Source organism: Ruditapes philippinarum, unplaced genomic scaffold, assembly GCF_026571515.1.
Source record: "Ruditapes philippinarum isolate M1 unplaced genomic scaffold, ASM2657151v2 ctg2922_1_1_1_1, whole genome shotgun sequence".
Taxonomy (NCBI): Eukaryota; Metazoa; Mollusca; class Bivalvia; order Venerida; family Veneridae; genus Ruditapes; species Ruditapes philippinarum.
The window spans coordinates 2,229-15,110 of NW_026865831.1; the positions used below are offsets into that span (position 1 = coordinate 2,229).

The 12,882-nt window shown below is 34.4% G+C and overlaps 1 protein-coding gene across 2 annotated transcripts in view; it reads left to right on the forward strand.

Moving 5' to 3' along the window:
* Positions 1-8,284: 8,284 nt before the first annotated feature.
* The window catches only part of LOC132730464 (protein zer-1 homolog), a 28,994-nt gene continuing 24,396 nt past the window's right edge, over positions 8,285-12,882 (forward strand). The window contains exon 1 of one of the 2 annotated variants that reach the window (XM_060716389.1): positions 8,285-8,380. The gene's annotated coding sequence lies outside the window, so the exon portion shown is untranslated. Of the gene's footprint in view, positions 8,413-12,882 lie in introns of both variants that reach the window. The other variant, XM_060716388.1, reaches the window with a different exon arrangement.

Sequence of the window (12,882 nt, forward strand, 5' to 3'; positions counted from 1 at the left end):
AGTAGTCGATGGGGATCTTCAGAAATGCAATTTGAAGACAGTCATTCATTTCTCGGTGCTAAAGAATTAGGTCGGGTTAACCATCTAGACTATACCATTAATTATATGTCACATAAGAGAAACTAATATTTGTTGAAAAATGTCGTAACTCATAGAATGAAAGAATGAATGACAATCATTTCTAGCAGGAAAAAGAAAACTAATTCGGTGTTTCCATGCAAGAACACTAGACTTCTCAGATCGAATCAATTATAAAATTGGTGAACGGCAAATATTACTTAAAGAAATGATCAATTTGAATATAGAATAAATTTAGATCTTATACTCTCTATAAAGCGAGGTTTATTACATTGACTTATTTTCTCTCAAGTTTACTTAAATTATTTTCACAAAGGCATAAGAGAGTAAGATATAATTATAGTTAATAAATGTAAACAATGAAGGAATTATTATTTATTTTATCTCAATACACATGATTTACACGTATGCACTTTTACGGAAAAGCATTAAAGAAGAATAAGTAAACAGCTTTCACGCTATACATTAGTTTCCTATGTAACAAGAGCCACCGCCTAGCGGTTTTGTGTGTTGACAGTCAAGGTCAATAAAAGTTAAAGAATAAAGGTCACGTTTGAATTAATCATCATACCAGTTTTTTTAATATGTGTTCTTTTGTCAAATCTATGAATTAATAACAAAGTTATGTCAATTTAAGCAAATTTCAATAATTTTACCTTCAAGGTCAAGGTCAAATAAAGGTCAAAGTCAAATCAGAATAATTCAACATGTCCATTTTGTCATACATGTTTATTTTGTCCAATTTCGAATCAAATCCGTAAATAACAAAGCTATGACAAGTTCAAGTTCAATTAAATCTTTTAGGATAATATAAAAACGTATGTTTAATAAATATATATTTAGAAGTTGTTCTATAGATGTAATTTATAAAAAATGTACTTCATGTAAGTATCCAAGGCTGCGTGCAGGAAGCTATAGACTCATCAGTCAAATGACACGTTTCCAGATTCTCTCAATAGCTGTAAATTAATGTAATTACTTTGACCCAGACGGCAACTCATATCTTAAATTAAGAAATGATATAGAATGTGTAATTGGGTCATAACAATTCGTATGCAAAAGAAACCTATTTACTTTCTTATATTTCTGGTAAATCTTTAAAAACAGCATACGTATTCCAGCCCATGCTTTTATGTTGGCGCTCATCTGTACTTGTACTTGCTCTTGTATATTTTCTCAGTGTTTCCGAAATAGAGAAAGTGACAAGATATCATTCAATAGGACAAGAGCACCGCATAGAAGGGCGATATACGCCCGAATGTAAATTTGTTTGAGTAATGAAAAATAATCTTTCAATCAGGGTTGAGATCCAATTAGGAAACTTGTCTGAAAAACGCTTTATCGTAATTATCTTTATGATACCAAATGACCTCCAAGGTGGGGGCATTTTTTTACCCTTCATGCATGATTCATAATTTTTTATAGAGTTCTACGAGGCAAAGCTAGATTTCAAATATACCTAATTATAATGCAAAGTTGCGAACATAAATTCTACGACATGAACTCCTGAAAAGTTATCAAAAAAACTCCATCCCTCGTGTAACAGTTCCTCCCCTGTGAAGCTATAAATTGAATAAATGAATAATGTCAATACTGTAGAGATTCAATAGTCAATGTTTCATGCTGAAAATCTGAAAAGAAAACAATTGTTAAAAAAAAAATATGCATATAAGGAAAACACATTACCCCCGAGGCGGGCCAAATTTAGACCCCAGGACTATAATTCGAACAATCTTGGTAGAGGCCCACACGATATCTATTATCTAGGCCTTTTAGTTTTAGACAATAAATATTTTTTAAAAAATCTATTTTTCCTTTTGATTGCCATAGCAATCAGATATTTGCATGAAATAAAATTTTTTGAACAGTTGTTGAAGCTCTTCGCCAAAGCAACAATACTGGCAAGTTTAGTTGAAATCGGACTTGCACTTTTTAAGAAAAAGACTGTTTTATCAACATAACACATACGCACACGCACGCACGCACGAACACAGGTGAATCGCTATATGCCATCGCATTGCGGTGAGTTTGCGATGGCATAAAAAAGGCATAATTCTATCAGACTAACTATCAGAGCAATGAAACTTGACACAGAGTGACAGACAGTTGTATTGCGATATTGCTTTGATTTTTCAGGTTAATATCTAGGTAAGCACCTAACCACCCTGCCCTTGACGCTTATTACTTCAAATTACTTCAATAGCATAATCAGTCCAGGGCAGCAAACTAGTTCAATATTTAACACAGATGCCTGTAAGAGTTAATTGCCCAGCTTAGTGATATTCAATCAGAACACATTATAGATTTATGAAGCAATATGAATATTGACAATGACATTAAATATCATTTTTGCCTGCTGTACATTTACAAATTGTGCAGGAAAATTCCTTTCTTATGTGTCTAAGAAGATTTATCGCAACAAGAGTGAAACTATAAAAAAATTCAACGACAATGCTGACAAAACAAATTGTCAAATCAAGCCATTAGATTGACATGGGCGAAAACATTACAAAAAGCAGATTTACCAAATTACGTGTCAACTGACGGTATAACTGAGGTGTATATAAATGGTTAGTTGGAATTCAGGAACGCTCTTTGGAAGAAGCGTTTAATGATGGACCAATGATCGCTGTGGTAAGAGGTTAAAGCTGTTGTCAACAGGAGACCTCAAGTAAATGTTGGAGAAGACACTATTAACTTTTTACACCAGGTCATTTTCTGTGCTTAAACAAACCCCAAACTGGAATAACAAGCCTTAATTATTGTTGAAATGATCAATAAAAAATTCTGCTGAAAAGTTTATACAACTATGGAACATAGAGAGCAACTCCTGAATATATAAATGTTGGATCATATGGTGAAATAAATATTTTGGAGAGTGATCACGGAACAAAATCAAGTCTGCAAAAAAAATCAACCGAATCACCAAGGTAAAGAAATGTTGCTTTGATAAAAGCTGATCCACGAATACAATGGCAACTTGCAAAAGTAATAAAACTCCGCACAAATACGGTCTGCTAGGTTGGAAACGTCATGTGGGCAAATTTTGAGAAGGCATCTTAATTTGTTTTGCCCTATTAAAATGCCAGGAACAAATGTCAAGGATCCATATATTCAGTGAAATACAGACCAAGATAAATCAGAACAAAAAGGACGTCACTTAAAAACATACAGACCAACACGTAAGACTTCAGAGAAAGCTAGACAAAGGCTTTAGATTGTGTAATAACTTAACACCTTTGGCGGAAAAGTCACATGTTTGTGAACTATATCATGAATTGTAAAATAATTGAATATATGTTACTAACAATGTCGTTCTATGTACAATAATTATAAAATAAATGTATGAATATTACTGTATATAATGAATGAATCTACGTGCGATCAATATATATGAGCAAGACATACTTTGTTTACTCGTTTGAATTATAGGTCCCCATGCATATGAACACATTATATACATTTTTTTAGAAACAGTTTGTTTGAACAAATAGATGTTATCCATAACTCTGCAAATGTGGGTTTTCTAAGCTAATCCCACGGCACAAACAAACTTTTACCGTCATAGCTTCACGGCGCACTACCGATAGTTAACCTGTTGCGCTTATTTTCGAAGTTAAAGTTTGTTTGCATCGCCGGATTAGCTGGGGAAAATCCAAAATATTCTTAATTCTGGAGAAAGTCTATTGAAAACGTTTTAATTGAGGTAAATGGAAAAAAATGATAAATAAGCTATTATAAAATGGGAATGTAATTACCGTTCAATCATGTGACCGTTGGGAGCAAAGAAGTATAGAAATTATAGATAGTTTGATATTTGCACGGGTACAGGCACTTCAAAGAACGCTAAATAGTAAACCGTCAAGGGCAGATAAAGGTGGATTATGGTGACATCACCGAGGATGATGATGCATTGGTACCAATCATTGCTGAATTTCAAATAAGGTGAAACTCAACAAAAAACAGAAATGCAGAATAGAATAATAATACTGATTCGACATATTTTTGTATTTAAAAAGTTTGCAGATATTTCACAATTGAATTTCACGCTTTTAAAAATCATGCACTAGGAGTGAAGGATCTATACTAGTGTGGAAAGATATATAAGTCTTCATTTAGTTGACATTAGAACTTTTAATAACAAATGAATAAAACGTACAATTACCAATTCCTCAATCCAAATCCTTATAAATAATCTTATTCTTTTACCAACACATCTACATGTCACAATGACCAACAACTTCTATATCACAACGAATGACCTCAAGTGACCCTAACTTTAGTGGATGAGCAGATAGCACATGTGGTCAAGGGGACATAATCACACAAGTTAAGATTAAATCAAACAAGGCCGACAGAGTAACCTTTCTTGGAAAATAGCAAAAACCTTAATTACACAATCCAGAAATACCTTCTAATAATGAGCAGAAATTTATTGGGACTGTACAAATTTTTCTTTTTTTCTTTGTCAGTTTATTTGTTACTTTTTTTCATTAAAGTTTTTTTCATCATTCACTATTTTGGACACTGATAAACTATTGTCCTGAAACGTTTATCATTTAGTCTTTGCAGTTGTTACCAATTATGTTTTAAGTAAGATTGGAAATAACCTACTTTAATTATCGGCGTTCTTGGAAATACTTCTAATTGCTCGCTGATTCACAAATGCATTTATTTCACTATTTAAAGTTGGGACAACGCTGTATATATGTACGTGAATTTCTTATCTTTCTGAAAATATAAGAATTTAAGCCATGATATAATAAGTCTCTGAAATTAAAACTGAATAAAATCTAGACTACTAAATTAAATTAAATAAACTAAATTAAAAATATTTATTAGCATCTTAATATGTTTCCGATCAATATTATTTTCTTTTATATATTTTATTCAATAAAGTCTCTATCATCATTCAAAATATTACAAATAAAAAAGAATTTTCAATTCACATCAATTATGTTTAAACAAGAGGCGGTCTTTACAGACCGGGGACCGTCGATGACCGGAGACCGTTGATGAATTACGGACATGGCGGACCGTGAGACAGGGCGGACCGTACCAGGGCGGCCTGTGTGTTTTGACTGGGCGGACGTATTTTGGGACAGGGCGGACCGTGACTCGAGACGATGCGGACCGCGCTTTAATGAAATAATAATATTTAAATATTGATGTTTCTTTGCTTTTGTGTGTGTAATTATCCGTCGGGATGTATCTGTAACTTTCAATTTATAAAAAGAGTGGGACAGTCTTTATATATTTAGAATTTAAAGGTGACCACCAAAGGAACATTCCTGTGAAGTTGGATGAAATTGACTAAGCATTTTATGAGAAGTTGTCTTTTAAAGTAAAAGTTTAGAGACAGACGCCGGACAAAAAGCGATCACAATAGCCCACCAAGTCACTGTGACAGGTGAGCTGAAAACGTTGTGTCACATCAATGCCATAAGGCTGTCAAGAATAATTTTATAACGCACTTTCAGGTTTTATTTGGCATGCTTATGAAATCTGTCTTTCTTATGAAGTTCAATAAATGGAATATAATATTATGTCTCTAAATTTTATTTACTGAAATTTTCAGCATGATCGTATCAAAGTAGACGCAAATATGAGACCTTCACACATGCACACTTATTAGTGCTGCAAATAGGGTATAATTAATGACAGCGAAGTGGTTTATGTCAGCCAAAAACAAGTTTTATATACTAGGTCTCTAGTTTCCGGAATGGATATTCATTTGGCTCAGTAATCCATGATGGCGTCCAAGATGGCCGCCAAACCCGTTGAAAAATATGAATATTGATTTTGCGTAAAATCTTTCCTTTATTGGAGAGGAAAACCTTGATATTTGCTTATAATAATTCATAAATAGGCAAAAATAATGCTCTTGTAATGATAATCTCATTTATGTTTTAAAAGATATTTTTATGACATATTTTGCTATTCTGCTATTGAATTCTGTTATAATTGCATAATTCTTAGAAGCAAGTTAATTAGCATAACTTAACTGTAATACATAGAATCAGTAAAAATAAACGAGGATGGCTTCTTGGACATCTATAGATATGTAAAAGCACAGAGACTGCAACTATTTCAGCGACTATAAAGTTCTTTATAGGTTGTATACTTTAAAACAGAAAGAAATAGTAATCATTAAAGGGACTCCACTGAGGTTTCTTGAAACGATGGAACTGAAAATATTTTTCCAGATAAATGTACCATTTGATGCAGGTTTAGACCACTAATCTTTGTGCAAAATTTCAAATCATTCGCGCACTTCGTTTTTTCCAGAATAATTATTCAAATTGTAAAAATATGACCAAAAATGAAAAGCGTTTAAACGCTTTTCACACAAATCGAGCTAAGAAAAGCATAAAAATACGATTTTCAATTTATTTCGAAGTATATTTCTTGACTATCTTTGCATATATTTCAGTTTAAAGTGCCCAATCTCATTTATGTACGAAAATTCAAATTTTATGTTCTTAGGCTTTTAAACCTCAGTGGTGTCGCTTTAAGCAAACGGCAGTGGACAGTAAATTTAGCTGTAAGTAGTAAGCAATGTGCCGTGGGCAGTAAACAGAAGACAGAAGCTAGACACAGTCGTTTGCGATGTCAGCAAAATATTCGTAATGTGTTAACGTCTTGTATTATAAGATTTTCACAGTAAGTATTACACAATACACAGTCACTATCTAATGTTTGTTTTATGTTGGAAAATGTTTCCCATATGACCATCTAGACGTTCAGCTTTCTTGGTAGAGTAAGACCCCAGGTGCCACTCTGGTCATTTTCATACCCGAACGGGCACTTGGTTAGAACCACCCGCTTTCCCACTTAAGCAATACGAAATTCCGGTATTCAAACACAGCGGTAAGGGGTAAGTGCTTGCGAGTCGAAGACATTTACCATTCGGCCACGAATGCCCCTGTTTAAGCCATATGACAGAGCACAATCAATTATTGAACATCATATATGATTTATGGCTAAGGATAGTCAAAAGGTTGATCTCTACTTTTCAAGCGCCCACACGAGTCCCTATGGTATATTCTAGCTAGGCCGGGGATATGGTGTGAGGATTATTGAAGGCTCAAGCCACAAGCAAAAGCCGGTTCACCGTCCTCCATGCAAACAGGCCAATTTCCAGGATCCGAGTGGAGGGTATACATGCCAGGATGGTCTACTTAATGTTTAGGGCATACTCATTATCCTGGATACCAGCCACCAATCGATCGTGAGGTACTCGGTGGAACGTATACGCCTTATACGCTAGGATTCTCTGACCGTTCAAGCCCCAGTAAGGCATATACAGTGAATATTTCAAAATCAAACAAGTTATATTCGGTCCAGAAGTAGTAAAATCAAGAATAAAAGATCGATCGTTTATCAAAACCAGGTTTTAATATAGTCGCAGTGAACACAGTTTTGAGATAGCCTGGATGCGTGCGTCACATTGATTATGTGACTACCACCTATGAGTAAATACACAAACACTGAAACTTATAGTTCTTTGACCAATGTCATTGCAATAGACATTAAGCAATATGCAGTAGACATGACACTGTTTCTTGTGACGTTTTCACAGTATTTGGTATCACAATATTTGGATTTGATGCATGGGAAGAGGCAGTAGCAGCAGCAGCAGTAGGAAACGTGAAGTTAGCAGTAGCAGTAGCACAGCAGTAACAGTAGCAAAATTATAAAACGTGAAATTGGCAGTAACAGTAGCACAGCAGTTAGAAATAGCACAGCAGTAGCAGTGGCGCAGAAATAGCTGAGCAGTGACATGAATAATAGATTTTCAACAATCATTTAGCTTTTACATGTATTACAACTCCACAATATGACGATTTTCAGTGTTCATTTTGTTATTCAACATCAATTACTAAAAAAATAACTCTTACGGTATTTAGAAAACCATTCATTCTAAATTACAGAGACATGTTTTAGAAAGAAAAAAGACAATTTTATATAAATTGTTTCATCAGATATGTAATTGTATTTTCATAGAAATTTTAATTTTACAATCCAATCGTTTGCTTTTGTAATGCTGGCTGAAACTTCTGAATACTTCATATAATTGGTTTCATGACCGAACATAACGTTGTAATTTATCATTAAATGATGTGTATATGATGTACTGTATATCTTACCCGGTTCGCCTGGTACGGTCCGCTCTGTCCGACGGTCCGCCCTGACGTACGTCCCCGTTGATTTGTAGCCTTATATCTTGATAGTGTCTTTGTTATCTCCCCTTTAGATATTGACGACATTTGTAATAATGTTTGTCGAATAGGAATCGCAGGTATTTATGTCTTTACTGTATGGCCATCTGGTGTAAGTCTGGCTGCTTCTTTTAAATTTTTTAAATGTTTTTTTATTGTATTATACACAAAATTTACTGCTGTTATATCCGTACTGTAGGGCTGAGGTCTAATGAGACTAATCACTAACTCGGCCCTGAGTCATCTCGTCCACAGGAACTTGAAATTCTATCAAATAACCAATATTAATGATAATATCCAAATATACCCCCTATATACTATAAATAAATGTATATAGGGGGTATATTTGGATATTATCATTAATATTGGTTATTTGATAGAATTTCAAGTTCCTGTGTCTCGTCCATATCCCTGTTTCTCGTATTATCGTGGTTTCTCGTATTATCGTGGAATAATTAAAACGGATGGAAGCGACCCTTGCGACTTCCGTCGATATCCGAAAACTTGTCTATTTAGCAGAGCTGTATTATTTCCAGCAAAAATAACGAAAGAAATGGGACAAAAACAGATAAAAAACAAAATAACTGTGGAAATTATCGTAAAATCCAGAGAAAAACATTAAATTTATTATTTTTTTCCCCAAAATCATCAATTTTCTAGTTTTTTCCATGTTGCAGAAGCCTGTACTGTAGTGGGTCTCTGACACAGGCGCTTCAAACACGGATTTATAAATCTGTGCTTCAAATGACAGACTCACACTACTATGTGTACAATACAGCTTAAAATATTTGTTCCACAAATAGATAATATACAAAACATATGAACTCCAATTATAGCATAAAATCGGCTATTTTTCCCTCTTTTGCCCATGTTATAACGGGGCCAAAACCATGCGTTAACATAGTCACGCGCTCTTGTTATAGCCCGGTTTTACCTATGCGCAATACATACAGGGCCCAGTAAACAAACAAAAAATGACGATTTGGCCTGGATGCCAGAGTCATGCGCTCTTGTTATATTGGAATTATTAATTCGAGGGCCTCAGTCGCATAACAGCGAGCAGCATTCAAGTAATTATGCCGGCAATACGGCGTATAGACATCGCCGCTTATCTTGGTTGTCGCCCTTTCTTAGAAACGGACAGTTGTCAATGTAAACAAATAGAATCTGTCATTCAGTTTAATCCCCAAATTAACTTACAAAAATGGAAAGCACAAAATGAATATAAGAAAACGTTGTTTTATTGACCTTTATATTGTTTAATGTCCTGTATGTTTCTTTGAGAGAATAATGTTTTATGCCTGATTTTTTTTAAACTTGCGTGCTTAAAAAAACGATTCTGAATTTGAATCTGATGTCACTGATCTTTTTCCTACCGCCAATCTGTAACCATTCTAGGAATTTCTGAGGCGTCTGTTTTGTCTTGGGGAGAGTAATGTTATGTTTTTCTTAACTTAATATATCCCCAAAGTTAAACTTTGTTAAATCAATTAAAATTCGAAATTTCGTTCGGTTCTCAAGTTGTTGGCCCCGGAAAAAATAAAACGCATACGTAAAACATGTAGAGTTGGATAAATACCGTTCAAGCACAAGGATTTTATGTTTGTGTTTTGTATATAATATACATCATGAATCTGTTTTAAAAATTTTATGCTATAATAGCGTCAACGCACGTTTATTTCGTGTTATAAAGTCTGCAGAGTCCCTCGGAACTGTTGGAGCCCTCGCCCTACCGGGCTCGGGCACCAACCGTTCCTCGGGACTCTGCAGACGTTATAACACGGAAAAACGTGCGTTAACCCTAAATTAAAAACCAATAATGAAACATTGTTTGACCTTATCATTTTTATTTTTGACATCAAAACAACAAAAACAGGTGCCACTGCGATGGAAAACTGTAGTATTCATTGCTAAATGGTCATATAACTAATAAGTAAACATAAACTTAATATATTTTAGAGGGATTATGTAAACAACAACACTTAACTGAGTTCAAACTATTTTAGAACAAACCAAATCAATTGGTAACAAACGGCGTCAATATGATCCTAAAAAGTTTGATTATGGCCTACCAAGATGTTATTTAAACTCTAATAATTACATGGCCAAGCCATTTAACACTTACTTAAGAGTTGCACCAATGATTTGAACTGGTGTTTAGAATAAAATCATCACATAGCGATCAGCCTTAACAACCAATCAAATTCTACAATAATATGAGAAAGCACCTGCTTCACATAGAGGGTGAAGGTCAGTATATACAAGCAGAAATATTTTTTGTTTTGCTTACGGTTCCAATCTTTCTTCCATTATATTTTCTTACAGAAGTATTTTTCTGGGTATCAGGCTAAAAAAAATATATACAAAGATGTTTTATTCAAAATATCCAACCAAGTTTAGTCCTCAGCCCCACGATAATACGAGAAAACAGGATAATTGTAATTTACTCCTTAAAAAGTTTATTAACTGATCAATCAATATCCTAATAGCTTTTTATTATAGGACTGACTTGACCGGTGCCAATTTAGTATAGAGCTAGACCCTGTACCTAACAGAACAGTACCAGCAGATATAAACAAGGGGCAGGACGTGAAGTGGTTGCACACTTGGTTCAAGTGAGCGAATTGGTTGCAAACTTGACAAAATGGCGAAAACGGCGTGATTTTTTGAAACGGGTGAACGAGTTTTTGCCAGGCAAGTGGGTTTCTTTGTTATTTTGAAGTTCATTAGTATGTCTATTCCATAATGCAATATATATGCCACAATCGGTTAAAGGTTTCAGCATCCTAGATTCTGTTTTGACGAAGTTATTGAAGATATAAACTGATCATGTAGATATTTTGAAATTTGGCATATGACTGTTCTGGCCGGTTTTTCTCCTAATTTATTCAAATTTGGAAGTTTTAAACTGCATTTAACAAAAACAAAATATGTTTCTGTCAATGCTGTACAAATGGTTTAGTTCGCAAGTCCGAAGATAACGTTCAATACACAAAAATATCTTGTTCCAGCACAATGCATAATCTTTTACTCTATTAATGTTAGTACTTACTATATAAAATTATCTCCTTTCTTAAATAGTGTTATTTTTTTAAGGGTTTTGCTATTTTTTTCTATTTTTTTTTTGTTAACCTTGTTTAGTTTTAGTTTTAACAGTTATATAATTATGTTTTTTAAGCATTTAGTTATGTTTTTAGCTCACCTGACCTGTCACAAAGTGACAGGGTGAGCTTTTGTGATCGCTTTTCGTCCGGCGTCCGTCCGTCCGGCGTCCGTCCGTAAACTTTTACTTTAAATGACATCTCCTCATAGACCACTAAGCCAATTTCATCCAAACTTCACAGGAATGTTCCTTTGGTGGTCACCTTTAAAAATTGTTCAAAGAATTTAATTCCATGCAGAACTCTGGTTGCCATGGCAACCGAAAGAAAAAACTTTAAATATCTTCTCTTAAAAAACCCCAAGAGCTAGAGCTTAGATATTTGGCATGAAACATCTTCTAATGAGTGTCTACCAAGTTTGTTCAAATAAAAGCCCTGGGGTCAAAATTGGCCCCGCCCCAGCGGGTCATTGATTTTCCCTATATGCATATAGTAAAAACTTAAAATATCTTCTTTTAAAGAACCCAAAGAGCTAGAGCTAAGATATTTAGCATGAAGCATCTTCTATTGGGGTCTACCAAGTTTGTTCAAATAAAAGCCCTTGGGTCAAAATTGACCCTGCCCCAAGGGGTCTTTGATTTTCCCTATATGCATATAGTAAAAACTTAAAAATCTTCTTTTAAAGTACCCAAAGAGCTAGAGCTAAGATATTTAGCATGAAACTTCTTCTAATGAGTGTCTACCAAGTTTGTTCAAATAAAAGCTCTGGGGTCAAAATTGGCCCCGCCCCAGGGGGTCATTGATTTTCCCTATATGCATATAGTAAAAACTTAAAAAATCTTCTTTTAAAGAACTCAAAGAGCTAGAGCTAAGATATTTAGCATGAAACATGTTCTAATGGGTGTCTACCAAGTATGTTCAAATAAAAGCCCTGGGGGTGGGGGGGGGGGTCATTGATTTTCCTTATATGTGTATAGCAAAAACTTAAAAATCTTCTTTGGAAAAACCCAAATAGCTAGAGTTTAGATATTAAGCATGAAACATCTTTAAGTAAATATCTACAAAGTTTGTTAAAATAAACGCCCTGAAACTGGCCCTGCCCCAGGGGTGACATTGTTTTTAACTATATGTGTATAGTAAAAACTTTAAAAATCTTCTTTCAAAAATGCCAATGAGCTAGAACTTAGATGTTTAGCATGAAACATCTTCTTATGGGTGTCTACCAAGTCTGTTCAAATAAACAAATAAAAGCCCTTGGGTAAAAATTGGCCCGGGGGTGGGGGGCCTATATACAGGTGAGCGACCTCAGGGCCATCATGGCCCTCTTGTTTAAAGTTAGGGTTATTTAAGGTTATTTTTTTTGTGTAATTAAATGTGTTAGTTTTTTTTTAATATACATGTAAATAAGGCCCCCACGGTTACGCGTTTAAACGGATTCGTTTCGATTTTCAGTCGAAAATGTTTACGATAATTTTTACCGT